Genomic DNA, 13,806 nt, shown 5'->3' with positions numbered 1-13,806 from the left:
TTGTTAATGTGATGAATTACATTGATTGTTTTCCTTATGTTGAACCATCCTTGCATACCTGTTATGAATCCCACTTGGTCATGGTGCATTTTTTTTAATGTATCGTTGGATTCTATTGGCCAGGATTTTATCCAGGATTTTTACATCTATGTTCATAAGAGATATTGGCCTAAAGTTTCCTATTTTTGTGGTGTCTTTACCTGGCTTTGGTATCAAGGATATAGCAGAGGTGGTTTTGACCTTTTCACAGGAGCTGATCTCCAGTCCTTTCTCCTGAGGAGCATCTGAGCTGTCAACAGCGGTCAACGGTTAACCACGTGGCACCAGGACTGCAGATGCAGGCCCACTCTTTTGGCTTCGGGTGCTCCAGCCTGGAAAGTTCTTCTGTCTCTGTCCCTGGCGCCCAGAGCCACTGAGTGAGATACCCTGACAAACCGTGCCCCACAAGTTAGGGTCTGAGGCTGTGACCCCCTCATCAGGGTCCGAGGCTGTGACCCCCCTCCCTTGCTGAAGTACCCTTGGCCAGACTCCAAGGCCATGGTCCCCACCTCACCAGAGTCCGAGGCTGTGACCTCCCTCACTGTGGGCTCTGAGACTGTGAGTCCTTGACCAGACTCTGAGACTGTGACCCCTGGCCTGGCTCTGAGGCTGTGACATCACGGGAGGTAATTGGCCATTTTTGCCCTGAGGAGTACTCAGTGGGTTCAAACAGCTGACATTTGCCCTTTCAGACAGCAGCCTAACATGCTCCTGGGCTCCAGCACAGGGTCCACCTCCCTGTCCCCATCTGTTCTGCCTCTGTCTCCAGCTGTGTCCCCATCTCTAAGTGTCAGTGTCCCCTCCTCCCCGACTCCCACACAGTGCGATTTCCCCGCTGACCGCTCTGTGTCACTCCATTGGCCCCTCCAGCCTGTCCTTGAGGACCGCCCCTGTCCCTGAGCACTAATGAAGGCATTTTCCCCAAGCAGCCCAGCTGCGACCAGTGACTCCGGGGCTCCCTGGGCAGTGGACAGCTTCCGCCTGGTCATGGTGTGGCTGTCATCGTGTGGCTGTCACCAGGCTCCTGCAGCAGGAGGTGCAGGGTAGGTGAGGGTCTGCCGACGGATGCGGCTCACCCGGCCAGACAGAGGCTGGGGGAGCCTTGGTGTCTGAAACCCACTGAGTCCACTCTCCCACAGCTCGTGGCGCTGGTCAGTGCTGAGGGGGACCTGGCCCACTGACCCTGTGTTTCAGACCTGAGCACTTCACCCCTGCGCCACCAGGGTTCCTGCTGAGTCAAATGTAAACAACGAACCCGCTGCCCCCAAGTCCCTTCCAGGCCCAGCAACCCCTCGGGTCTTCACAGGAGGAGCTCCGACGGCCTAGTCCCACCGACTGCTGGTGGATTTGAACCGCTGACCTTACGGTTAGCAGCCCTACACATAACATCCTCCACTGCGGCTCCTTCTGGGTTGAGTGGTATCCCCTCAGAACGTGACCATGTCTGGGACAGTCTCTGGACGTGACCGTAGTTAAAGCCATCGTGACCCAGCAGGAAAACACGCAGCTGTCTTCCCATCCAGCCTGTGCTTGGTGTCAGCAGAACCGGAACCGCGGGCTTGTCAGGCCCAACTTCCCTGAACGAGGCCGCCTGGTTGTCCTTCTACACGGCTTGCAGTGGGCTTGAACCACCAACCTGTGAGTGAGGCATCCCATCTGACATGACTGGTGACTTTGCAAAAAGCAGTGAAGGCCACATGGTGCCCGAGGTGGGGGGAGGCCAGGAAAGGCAGGCGAGACGGCCCTGATGCCGCGAAGCTTGAAGCCAGACTTCCACCCTCCAGGTCAAGGGGAGCAGGCCCTGTGCTTTGGGGCACTGGGGCTGTGCTTATCCGTGGGCTAGTGAGGTCAGCTAGCCGGCAGGGCCCAGCCTGACCCCCACACTGTTCCATGGAGGTGTAACTGCTGTGACCTCACAGGAGTGGAGCTCCGGGTCACGTGGCTTGACCTGCCGCCTCGCTGTTACCATCGGCTATTGTGAACAAAGCCGAAATAAACGTGTGTGCACATATCTGCCTGGGTGGTAGTTATGGTTTCCTTAGGGTGCCCATTTCATTTTGAGACATTCCTGTAGACACTGTGGCACCACTGTCCACTGCCTTCCTGTGTCCCTGTCTCCATCTCCTCCTTTCCTTTCCCACTTGTCTTCTAGGTTTATCCCTGGACAAATGCTGCCCTTTTGATCTTGTGTGGCCGACTGTGGAAATAGTCTAGGAACATGTTGTTGTTGTTGCTGGGTTCCTTCAAGTCGACTCTAACGGAGAGAGACCCTCTGAACAACAGAAGCACGCAGCCTGTGGTGCACCCTCCACGGTCTCGGCCACTCAAGCAGGTGTTGTAGTCACAGTGTCTGCCCATCTACTGGAGGGTCTTCCTCTCTCTTGCTGACCCTCTGCTTTTCCCAAGGTCGGGCCCTTCCTGACAGATGCCCAAAGCTTGTGAGATGGAATTCCACCATCCGTGCTTCTAATGAGCACCCTGGCTACACTTCCTCCAAGATAGATTCTCTTTTTTTCTTTTGGTTGTTGTTGTTATGTGTCGTCAAATTGCCTGCGACTCATAGCAACCATATGTTCAACAGCCCAAAACCCTGCTCTAGCCTGTGCCAATCACACTGTCTTTGACACACCTACCCTCATGACCCAGTCACTTAATCAATCCATCTCATCAAGTGTCTTCCCCTCCTGTGCTGTCCCTCCACCCTTCCAAGCATGACGTCCTTCTCCAAGGACCAGTCCCTCCTTACAACATGACCAAAGTATGTCAGACAAAGCCTCAGAATCTTTGCCTCCAAGGAGCAGACTGGCGTCACCCTCTCCCGGACAAACCTGTTTGTTCTCTTAGCCGTCCATGGTATAATACTCATCTCCAGCACCACAGCTCAAAGGCGTCAATTCTCCTATCATTCCTAGTCATTGTCCAACTCTCTGATGCATAACAAGTGATTGCAAAGACCATGGCCTGTATCAGGCGCACCTTAGTCTTGAGACTGACGTTTCCAACACCATTTAAAGGTCTTAGTTCTCCTTTGATCTTCCTGATTCATTATTTAACTTTCAGATGCACAGAAAGCAAATGAAAACACAATCATTTGTATTGAGCACACTTTAGTCTTTAAATCGATAGCCTTGCTCTTTAGGACCTTGGAGAGGTTGTTGACAGCAGGCCGTCTCCACCCCCTGATTTCTTGACTGTTGCTACTGGGGCTGTTGATTGTCCACTAGCAATTGAAACATGGAATGTACACAGTATGGATCTAGGAAAATTGGAAGTTGTAAAAAATTAAGTGGCTCCACATGCAGGGCATTAATGAGCTGAGATGGACTGATTCTGACCATTTTTAATCAGACAATCACATGATCAACTACTCTGGAAATGACAAATTGAAAAGGAATGGTGTCACATTCGTCATAAGGAGAGCATGTCGAGATTGATGGTGGAATACAGAGCTGTGTGTGATAGGATACCGTCTGTACACATCCAAGGAGGACCTGCAGATAGAGCTATTTCTTATTCTTATGTGTGCACCAGCCACTAACGCCAAAGGGAGAGGGACGCAGGATTCCTGCCAACTGTTTCTCGAGCCCACGCAGCCAGGAAAACAAAGGATGAGTTGTACTGGGAAAAGCTACTGTCAGGACCTCTCCAGAGTGCTGAGGAGAACGGTGTCAGTCTAGAGACTAAGGTGCGCCTGATCAAGGCCATGGTCTTCTCTCTTCTTATGTATTGAAAAGCTGGACAATGACCAAGGATGACAAAAGAAGAATCACTGCCTTTGAATTGTGTTGTTAAAGAAGAGTATTGGATACACCATGGACCGCCAAGGGAACAAACAGATCTGTCCTGGAGAGGGTGAAACCAAGCTGCTCCTTGGAGGCTAGCATTTTGAAGCTCTGTCTCACATACTTCTTCATTGTTTCCTACTTTTGCATTCCAGTCACCAATTACCATTAACACATCCTTATTGCATGTTCAATCTCAGACTGCAAAATTTGGTAAAAATCCTCAATTTCTTCCTCTTTGGCACTAGATGTAGGAGCATATACTTGAATAAAAGTCGCGTTATCGGGTCTTCCCTGTATGTGTATGGATATTATCCTATCACTCACATTATATTTCAGGATAGAACTTGAAATTGACTTTTTGACTATGAATGCAACACCATTCTTCTTCTGTTTTTCATTCCCTGCATAATATAGCCTATGACTATCTGATTCAAAGTAGCCAAAGCTGGCCAATCACATCTCACTAATGTCTAGTATGTCAATATTCATCCATTCCATTGCATTTTTAACAATATCCAATTTTCCAACATTCAAGCTATGAACATTATTCCATATTAAATGATGTTTGTTATTGATTTTCCTCATTTCAACTGACTTCCAATCTGGGCTCTACCAGTACACTACTATAACATTCCTCTTTGTTTAGTGCTCATAGGGTTTTCAAAATCTTTTTATTTAGCAAGTAGCTGGCCCATCCTGCTTCCTGGTCTGTCTTAATCAGGGAGCTCCACCAAAACTCATCCACATTGGAAAACCCTTTTGGAATTTGACATTCCAGTGGCAAAAATTTCAGTACCACAGCAACCCCAGGTAATCACAGTACAGCAAACTGACAGACAAGTGCTGCACCACTTAGAACAACAAAATAGCAGGCTCAAGGGCCACAGGCCTGAGGGCCCAACGGAAATTTAAATACAAATGCCCATCCACCAGATTCTGTTTGCCCACACAGAGATTTCCTACTCAGCTGACTGTAAATGAGATCAGATACAATTAATTAGCTTACACTTGATTACTAACATAATTTAGAAAAGCCCAAACAGTTTACCCCAGTATTCAAGTAGATCACAAACACTTACCCACCAGGATCCAACTTTGCCAAGATAAAGGCTCATTCACAGAGCTGGACAATGAATAAGGATGACAGAAAAAGAATTTATGCTTTTGAGCTGTGGTGTTGGAGAAGAGCACTGAACATTCCATGGATGGCCAAGAAAATGAATAGATATGTCTTGGAGATAGTGCAGCCAGAGTGCTCTTTGGAAGCAAAAATGATGAGGCTTTACCTTACATACGTTGGATATATTGTTAGGAGGGGCTATTCCTCAGAGAGGGACATGTTGTTGGGAAGAGTGGAGGGTCAGTGAATGAGGAAGACCCTCGATCAGGTGGATTGACACTGTGACTGCCGCAATGGATTCCTGTGTGCCAGGAAGGACTGGTTTTAGATCTTTCTAATGACCTTTTATTTATTTTTCCCCCTTATTTTGTACCATTGAATCAGATCTGACTGGCACAGGAGCTGATTGCTCCTCCTTCTCCAGAAGAGCATCTGGTGGATTCGAACCACGTGTCTTTGGGATTGCAGTGGTTTCAGATCTTTTGTTCACAGGGTCCCTGTGAGTTGTGCTTGACTCAATGGCACCTAACAACAACAACAGCTCACGTAGTTTGGGCACATGGCCAGGAGGAACGAGTCCTTCTGCTCAGATGTGTGAAGGGACAGCGCAGGAGAGGAAGACGCTGAGTGAGATGCATCAGCTCAGTGACTTGGGTTATGAGGGTTGGTGGGTTGGAGTCAATGAGGCTGGCTCAGGACAGTGCAGGCTTCAGAGCTGTTGTACAAAGGGTCACTGAGAGTTACAAGCAACTTGATGGAACATAACAACCACCACACCGACTTTTGCCTCTATTTGTGGAAATAGAGTCTTTGAACATGTTGTCATTAAGTGCCTTAAAAGTAGGTTCCCTAAAAAACAAACAAACAAAAAAACCAAAAAACAACAAACCACACCAAAAAACAGCTTTACAGTCAGAATTGGGGGAAGACTCTCCAACAACCTGCATTATGAAGACAACACAACCCTGCTTGCTGAAATTAAGAAGGACCTGAAGTGCTTTTTGCAGAAGGTCAAAGACTTCAATTAATATTGAAGCTCAACATCAAGAAAACAAAGATTCTCACCACTGGGCTGATTGGCAGCATTATAATAGATGGTGACGAGATTGAGATTATTAACAATTTCCGTTTCCTTGGCTACACAGTCAACATTCTCAGCAGCCAGGAAATCAAAAGGTGAATTGCACTGGGGAAAGTCTGCTGTCAGGAACCTCTCTAAAGTACTGAAGAGCAATGATGTCAGTCTGAATATTAAGGTGTGCCTGATCCAAGCCATAGTCTTTGTAATCACTTACTACGTGTCAGAAAGTTGGACAATGACTAAGGATGATAGAAAGATAATTGATGCCTTTGAGCTGTGGTGCTGGAGAAGAGTATTGAAGATACACTATGGACTGCTAGAACAAACAGGTTCGTTCTGGAGAGGGTGAAGCCGGGCTGCTCCTTGGAGGCAAGAATTCTGAAGCTTCATCTGATATACTTTGGACATGTTGCCAGGAGGAACCAGTGCTTGGAGAAACACGTCACACTTGGAAGGGAGGCGGGACAACACAAGAAAGGAAGACCCTCAATGAGATGGATTAATTCAGGGATGTGGGGTAATGTGGGTAGGTGTGTCAGAGACAGTAAGGTTGGCATAGAGTAGAGCAGGGTTCAGATCATTGTGAGTCGCAAGCAACTCGACAGCACATAACAACCACAACCACATCAAGATGTATTAATAATAATTGGTGACTGGGATGGGAAAGTTGGAGACCGAGAAGACAGACTGGGACTTTGAACGTGTCTTTGGTGTTGTTGATATGTGCTGTTGAGTCGTTTGCATGGCTCATGGTGACTCTGTGAATAACTGCTCTGAACACTGAACCCTGTCCTGTCCCGTGCCATCTCACAATCTCTGACACATTCAAGGCCATTGCTGCATTCACCATATCAGCCCCCCTGGTTGAGGGCCTTCCTCTCGTTAGCCGCCCCCTCTGCCTTTCCAAGCATGCTCTCCCTCTCCGGGGAGTAACCTTCCCTATCAACAGGCCCAGAATTTGGGAGGCAAAGCTGCATCATCTTTGCCTTTATGGAGCGGTCTGGCTGCAGTTTCTCCAAGACACATCGGTTTGTACTTTTGGCCGGCCATGGGATGTTCACGCTCTTCTCCAACACCACAGCTCAAAGGCATCGAGTCTTCTTCTGTCATCCTGATTCATTGTCAAGCTCTCAGATGCACAGCAAGTGACTGAAAAGATCATGGTCTGAATCAGACACACCTTTGTCCTCAAACTGTCATTACTGCTCCTCAATAATTTGAAGAGGTCCCTGACTGCAGACCTTCCCAGTGCACTGGGTCTCCTAATTTTCTGACTGCTGGTCCCAAATGTATTGATTGTGGATCCAAGTAAGATGAGGTCATTGACGGTCAATCATTTCTCCACCCATCTATTGGCCCAGTGGGGAGAATTTTTGTTTTCTTTTTATTATTATTAATTTCAATGAAAGTTGATAGAGACTTTGGATTTCTATTCATCCATTGTTGCACTTTTTTCGCCTGCCCAACCTTCTCCCCAATTCGGTCTTCTCTTTGAAAAGTAAAAGAAAAATTCTTTCATTGTTATTATACAATCTCTCCCCTCAAGTCCACTCCACTATGCAGCCTTCATTCTGGACTTCTGTCATGACAATAATACCTAATCTCATATCCCTTTAAACAGTTCTCTCCCTCATCTGTTTCAATGCAGTATACATTATTTATCCCATCTTTCAGTCTCCCCTCAACCCCAATGTCAGTCCTGTTTTACAACAGTGGCAGTATGCAATATTTGTCCTTTTGTGACTGAGCTATTTCAATCAGCATAATATCCTCCAGGGTCACCCATTTTGTATAATATTTCATTAGTTCCTTGTCTTTCAAAGCAGTGTAGTATTCCACTGTGTGAATATACCACAGCTTCTCTATCTACTCGTTTGTTGATGGGCACTTAGGTTGTTTCCAACTCTTTGCTATTGTGAACAAAACCATGATAAACATGGGTGTGCATATATCTGCTTGGGTGGTAGTTGTGGTTTCTTTGGGATATATTTCCAGTAGTGGAATTGTTGGATCAAATGACATTTCAATTTGCAACTTTTTGAGAAAGCACCATACTGCCTTGCATAGTGGTTGCACCATTTTACACTCCCACCAACAGTGAATAAGCATTCCAGTTTCTCCACAACTTTGCCAGCATTTGTTGTTTGTGATTTTTGTTTTCTTGATGTTGAGATGCAATTTATATTGAAAGCTTCAGTGTTTAACCTTCTACAGCCAGGACTTCAAATCCCCCTCACTTGCAGCAAGCAAGGTTGTGTCATAATGGAGGTTATTGATGAGTCTCCCTCCAATCCTGAGTCACATTTTTCTTCATCGAGTCCAGCTTCTCACATAATTTTCTTAGTGTATAGATTAAACAGGTATGGGGAGAGGCTAGAACCCTGACACACACCGTTTTGAACTTTAAACCATGCTGTGTTCCCTTATTCACCCAACAACCTCTTGGGCCAGGGGGTGTAGGTAGTGCACGAGCACAGGTAAGGGTTCTGGATTCCCATTCGTCTCAGAGTCATCCACAATTTGTTAGGATCCACAGACAAATGCCTTTTCATAGTCAACAAAGCGTAACTAGACATTCTTCTGGTGTTCTCTGCTTTCAGCCAGGATCCATCTGACATTAGCAATTATATCTCTGGAACCATGGCCTCTTCTAAACCCATCTTGAATGTCTGGCAGATCCTTGCCTATATACTGTTATGACCCTCAGCAGTATTTTGCTTGCATGTGATATTAATGATATTGTTCAATAATTCCCATATTCTGTTGGATCACTTTTCATGGGAATGGGTCTCTTTCAGTCAGTCAACCAGGCAGCTGTCCTCCAGATTTCCTGCATAAACTGGTGAGCACGTCCAGGGCTACGTCTGTCCTTCGAAACATGTCCATGGGTGTCCCATCAATTCCTGGGCCTTGCTTGTTTGCCAATGCCTTCACTGCAGCTTGAGTCACTTCATTATTAATGGAGATCACATGGTCCTTCTGGAAAAACTCGTTGTCGGCCAATTCTTTCTGGTACAGTGACTCTGTATTCCCTACATTTTATATATATATATATATATTTTTTTTTTTAGATTTTTCTTATTATACTATTTGTGTGTGTGTGTGTGTACCGTCAAATCAGATCCGACAGGTACAGATCCGACAGGAGGAGATTGCTCCTCCTTCTCCAGCACAGCATCTGGTGGATTCGAACCACATACCTCTGGGATTGCAGTGCAGCTTCTTACCACTAGGCCACCAGAGCTCCCTTACATCTTTTTTTTATGTTTATCAGATCAGTCAAGATTTTGTCCATAGAATCTCAGAGTATTGAGATTCAAGGCTTGAATTTGTTTTTTCAGCTTGAGAAATGCTGAGCAAATTTGTCCCTTTCAGTCTCCAATTCGAGATCTCTGCATCTCTTACAGTTGCTCACTTTTTCTTCCCAAGCTGCCTTGTGAAATCTTCTACTCAGCTCTTTTATTTCAGCATCTCTTCCCTGCGTTTTGGCTTCTCAGTGCTCCAGTGAAATTTTCAGGGTTTCTTCTGGCATCCAATCCCTTCTTCTTAAATACCTTTTTGCTCTCTTGATGATGTCCTTAATTCCTCCCACAGCTCATCTGATCTTCAGTCACCAGTGTCCAGTGCCTCAGATCTATTCTTTGTGTGAATTTTAAATTCCAGTGGGACAGACTCAAGATTAAGACCAGTTAAAGTAGCGTGAGGCCTTGGTGGAGCAGTGGTCAGACCTTGGCGGTGAAAGGGCAAGTTGGTGGGAGAAGGGCCCAGAGGTGGGCTCCTGGGATGGCAGGCTGGGAAGCCCTGTGGGCACTTCACGACACAGGGGGTACGCACACAGCTGCTGCCCAGGTCAGGAGCTTGGACCTGCTAGCCTCTCTGCAGGAGAAAGGTTTACTCTGTAAAACTTGACAGCCTGGGAAACTGAACGGGGAGGTTCTGCTCCATCCAGGGGTTCCTGTGATGCCTTTGAGCTGTGGTGCTGGAGAAGAGTACTGAGAATACCATGGACTGCTAGGAAAACAAACAGATTTGTCCTGGAAAGGGTTAAACCGGGTGGCTCCTTGGAGGCAAGGATTCTGAGGGTCCGTCTAACATTCTTTGGACATGTTGTGAGGAGATACTGGTCCTTGGAGAGGGACATCATGCTTGGGAGGGTGGAGGGACAGCGCAGGAGGGGAAGGCCCTCTATGAGGTGGATGGATTCAGTGACTGGGATAATCGGGACGGGAGTGTTAGAGACAGTGCGATTGCACAGGACAGAGCGGAGTTTAGGGTTGTTATACATAGGGTCACTATGAGTCGCAAGCGACTGGACGGCACATAACAACAACAATATGATTATCAGCTGCGACCATCATATTCCTTGAGATCAAGACAAGAGTGGCTTGAATTCTGAACCTATAGGCTCTGTAAGAGCTGAGGGCCCTGTTCTTCATTTTGTGATGGAATTCACAAAGGAGCCGGGGCTTGGTCTGCCACTCAGGGCCCCTCCGCCTGGCACAGGCTAGGGGCTCTACTATCACCTCAAAGGTTGGCATGTTACCCCACCCAGAGGTGCCCTAGGCCGGCGCCTGCTCCCACAGCCTCAGCTTTGGACGCCCCCTCCCCCACCGAGTCTGTCCTGCTCTGAGGGACATGCAGCAGGGGAAGCTGGTGTCACGGCCTTTTCAGACACTGGTCTCTGGACCTCTGCTTGCCTTGGGCAGGCCTTCACCTCCTTGAGACTTTGTCTTCCTGCGCGTGTAAAATGGGTGGTCCCCCAAGAAGCATGTCTTCTGTTACGTGTGCCTCTGTGTTATCCTCTTCCCTGCCGCTGGAACTGGGTCAGTGACTTGCTCTAATTGAGAGACTACGGCAAATGGATGCTGCACCAACCTGACGTTAAGGTTTGGAACGGTGAGCAGTGCTCTCCAACAAACACTGGCCCGGCGGGGACAGAGCCAGGAGCAGTGCGCCGAGGACAGTAGCATGGCTTGCTTCTGAGAGAGGGGATTCCCCCAGGGTGCTGGCTGATGGCCGGTACTTCCCGGAGTTCTTTTATAGGGTGCGGATCGCCTTGTAATCCTGCTGCATGCATCATATATGGCTACATGCTAACCACATGCAAAAGGCATGTTCAGAAGACGGTGGCCAGCTCCACTCGGAGGACGGAAATTGAACATGCAAATCTTTAACCTAGATTCACAGTGTCGCTGAGGGTTGTAGGTCGGCAACTGTGACGACTTGCCCAAAGAGCCCTGGCTTGCATCAGTGACCACCCCATTTGTCCAGGGTTTCCCCAAAGCTGCAGTTCCCCCTCCTTGTCTTACGGGGAAGAAAGCTGTGTAATTCTCTAAGGATGCTGTGCATTTTTCTACCAAATGCTGTACATCATTTTCTCCTCTTTGAAGCTTCCTCGTTAGCTAAAGCATTAACAGGAGACGCTTCGCCTGATGGTTTATAACCATTTGCGTGCCCACTCTTGAGTTTTTCTGGGTCCGCCGTGAAATGTGGAGGACCACGGGGAGAGAGACACCAGCCGGATTATCCCGGTCCCCCCCCCGACCCATCAGCTGAATGCACCCTGTGTGTGAGCCCCAGCAAGGCCAGCAGAAAAGCCGTCTGGCTTGGCCCAACCCAGACTGCAGAACTGGGAGCAAACGTTTCCTGTGTTAGCCGCTGACGCCTGGGGAAGATGGCAGCACTGGATGCCCCATAGAGGAGGTCTGCGGTGCTCTGTAAGGTTATTTGGCAGGGTTAGCTGGCAGGCAGCGACAACCACAACAGTGAGGACGGTTCTTACCACCTCCTCAGGTTCCTGCATCAAATAAGTGATTCTAACATGTTTCTCTCAGTGCGAGTAACAAGGTACTTCCACGTGCGTTGTTGTTTTGTTGTTTCCCACGAGGCTGTGAGTCCTCACCACGGCCCAACGACTGTCACCAAGTGGCACTCAAATATTAGTCAGAAGAGGGACTCTATCCCCCCAAACCATCGAGTGTCTCTGAACTAAAGTGTCGACTTCTAAAGCAGCACATCTTTTAACAGGATCCACCCAGCTTATAAGTCAGTTAGGGTTTTAATTAACATTTTCCCTTCCCTGCTGGCAACATACTATGGTTTTGGCAAAGACCAGTGAATGTACCATGACCTGTCAGAAGAACGAGTACATCTTCCTTGAAATAGGGACACGCAGAATGCTTAGAAGCAGAGCCGGCAGGACGTGGGCTCACGGACTCTGGACGTGTCATCAGGAGGGCCAGCCCCCGCAGAAGGACATCACGCTTACACAAGGAGAGGGTCAGCAAGAGACGACGACCTTCAGGAATCGGATGGCTACCGTGGCCGTGATGGCCGTGACGAGGGCTAGGATCAGCGGTGTTTTGTTTGGCTTCACCGTGAGTCGGAAAGAAACCGACTGCACCTCAAAACACCGAAAATACATTTGTAAATACTTCCCTTGGGTTATGTAGGCATTTTAAACATTTGCTTCCATTTCATTTTCACCAACCAAACCTCTATTGTCACACGTCTAGGTGACTTCGAATTTTTTTCCATGATGTAAATAATGTGGTAGAAAGCATCATTGCGCTGGAATCTTTCTGCACATCTGATTATGTCCTTATGATAAATCCCTGCAAGTGGAAATTGCTGGGTTGGAGGGTCTGACCATCTTGAAGGCGTTTGACAGGTCATGTCAAGTTGCTTTTGAGAAAGGTACCAATTCATGTTCCCAGCGGCCCTGCATTACGTGCACCCATCTAACATCCTGCACTGGGGCCGAGCATTATTTCTTTCATCTTTGTTAATTTGATGATGGGTGAAAAATGTATTAAGTTTGTTACTGAACCATGAACTAAATCAAAGATTAAAACACATGCACACACATACACACCCTCACGAGCCCGTGTGAGCCAGAACAGAATCTGTATTTTCCAAAATGATTGAACTGTAACATCAAAATAGCTTCTGAACTGAAACTCAACCAGTGTTCCAATCCATTCAAATCCCTAATTAGGCCGTAAGGGGACCTGACTGGAAACCTTGACCTTGTTAACACTGTGTTACTGACACGGGGGTGAACTCCCCGTGTGTTCCTGTAAGGACTGCACAGGTGTCCCATTACCTGCATGCCCACCCCTAATCAGCCTGCTCCACGGAAATTCTCAGGACGAGCTGGGGAACTGCAGCGTGGCCCTGAGACGCTGAGAAAACAGGCGCCACCAGGGAGGCCGTCAACCATGTCTGGTGAGACCCAATTTCAAACAGCTCGGAAGTGAGGGGTCCAAAAACTGATTTCTAGTGGATGAACTGGGGGCGTGGATCTGCTAATGCCTGGGCCTCCTGTGCCCTGCTCCCCACCATCCGGGCCGAGGCCTTCCTGACCACCAGGCCTCCTCTCACACACAGGGGCCTCCCCAACCACTGGGGTCTGCAGGCCTCACCCAGCCATCTGGGCCTCCCAGACCACCAGGGCCTTTCCCCGCACATTCGGCCTCCCTGACCACCGGGGCCTGCAGGCCTCCCCCACCCATCTGGGCCTCCCCTTCACATCCAGGCCTCCCCCTATATATCAGGGCCTCCCCAGGACTCACTGACCACCTAGGCCTCTCACACACATCCAGAGCTCCAGGCCTCCCTGACCACCAGGGCCTTCCCCTCACATTTGGGCCTCACTGACCACTGGGGCCTCCCCTGTGTATCCAGGCCTCCCTGACCACCAGGGCCTCCCCCTGCACATTTGAGCCTCACTGACCACCAGGGCCTCCCCCTGCACATTTGAGCCTCACTGACCACTGGGG

The sequence above is a fragment of the Elephantulus edwardii genome, unplaced genomic scaffold, assembly GCF_000299155.1.
Source record: "Elephantulus edwardii isolate Elephantulus edwardi_28Jun2011 unplaced genomic scaffold, EleEdw1.0 scaffold00217, whole genome shotgun sequence".
NCBI lineage: Eukaryota > Metazoa > Chordata > Mammalia > Macroscelidea > Macroscelididae > Elephantulus > Elephantulus edwardii.
The sequence above is the reverse complement of the archived record's forward strand: the minus strand, read 5'-3'. Positions refer to the sequence as shown.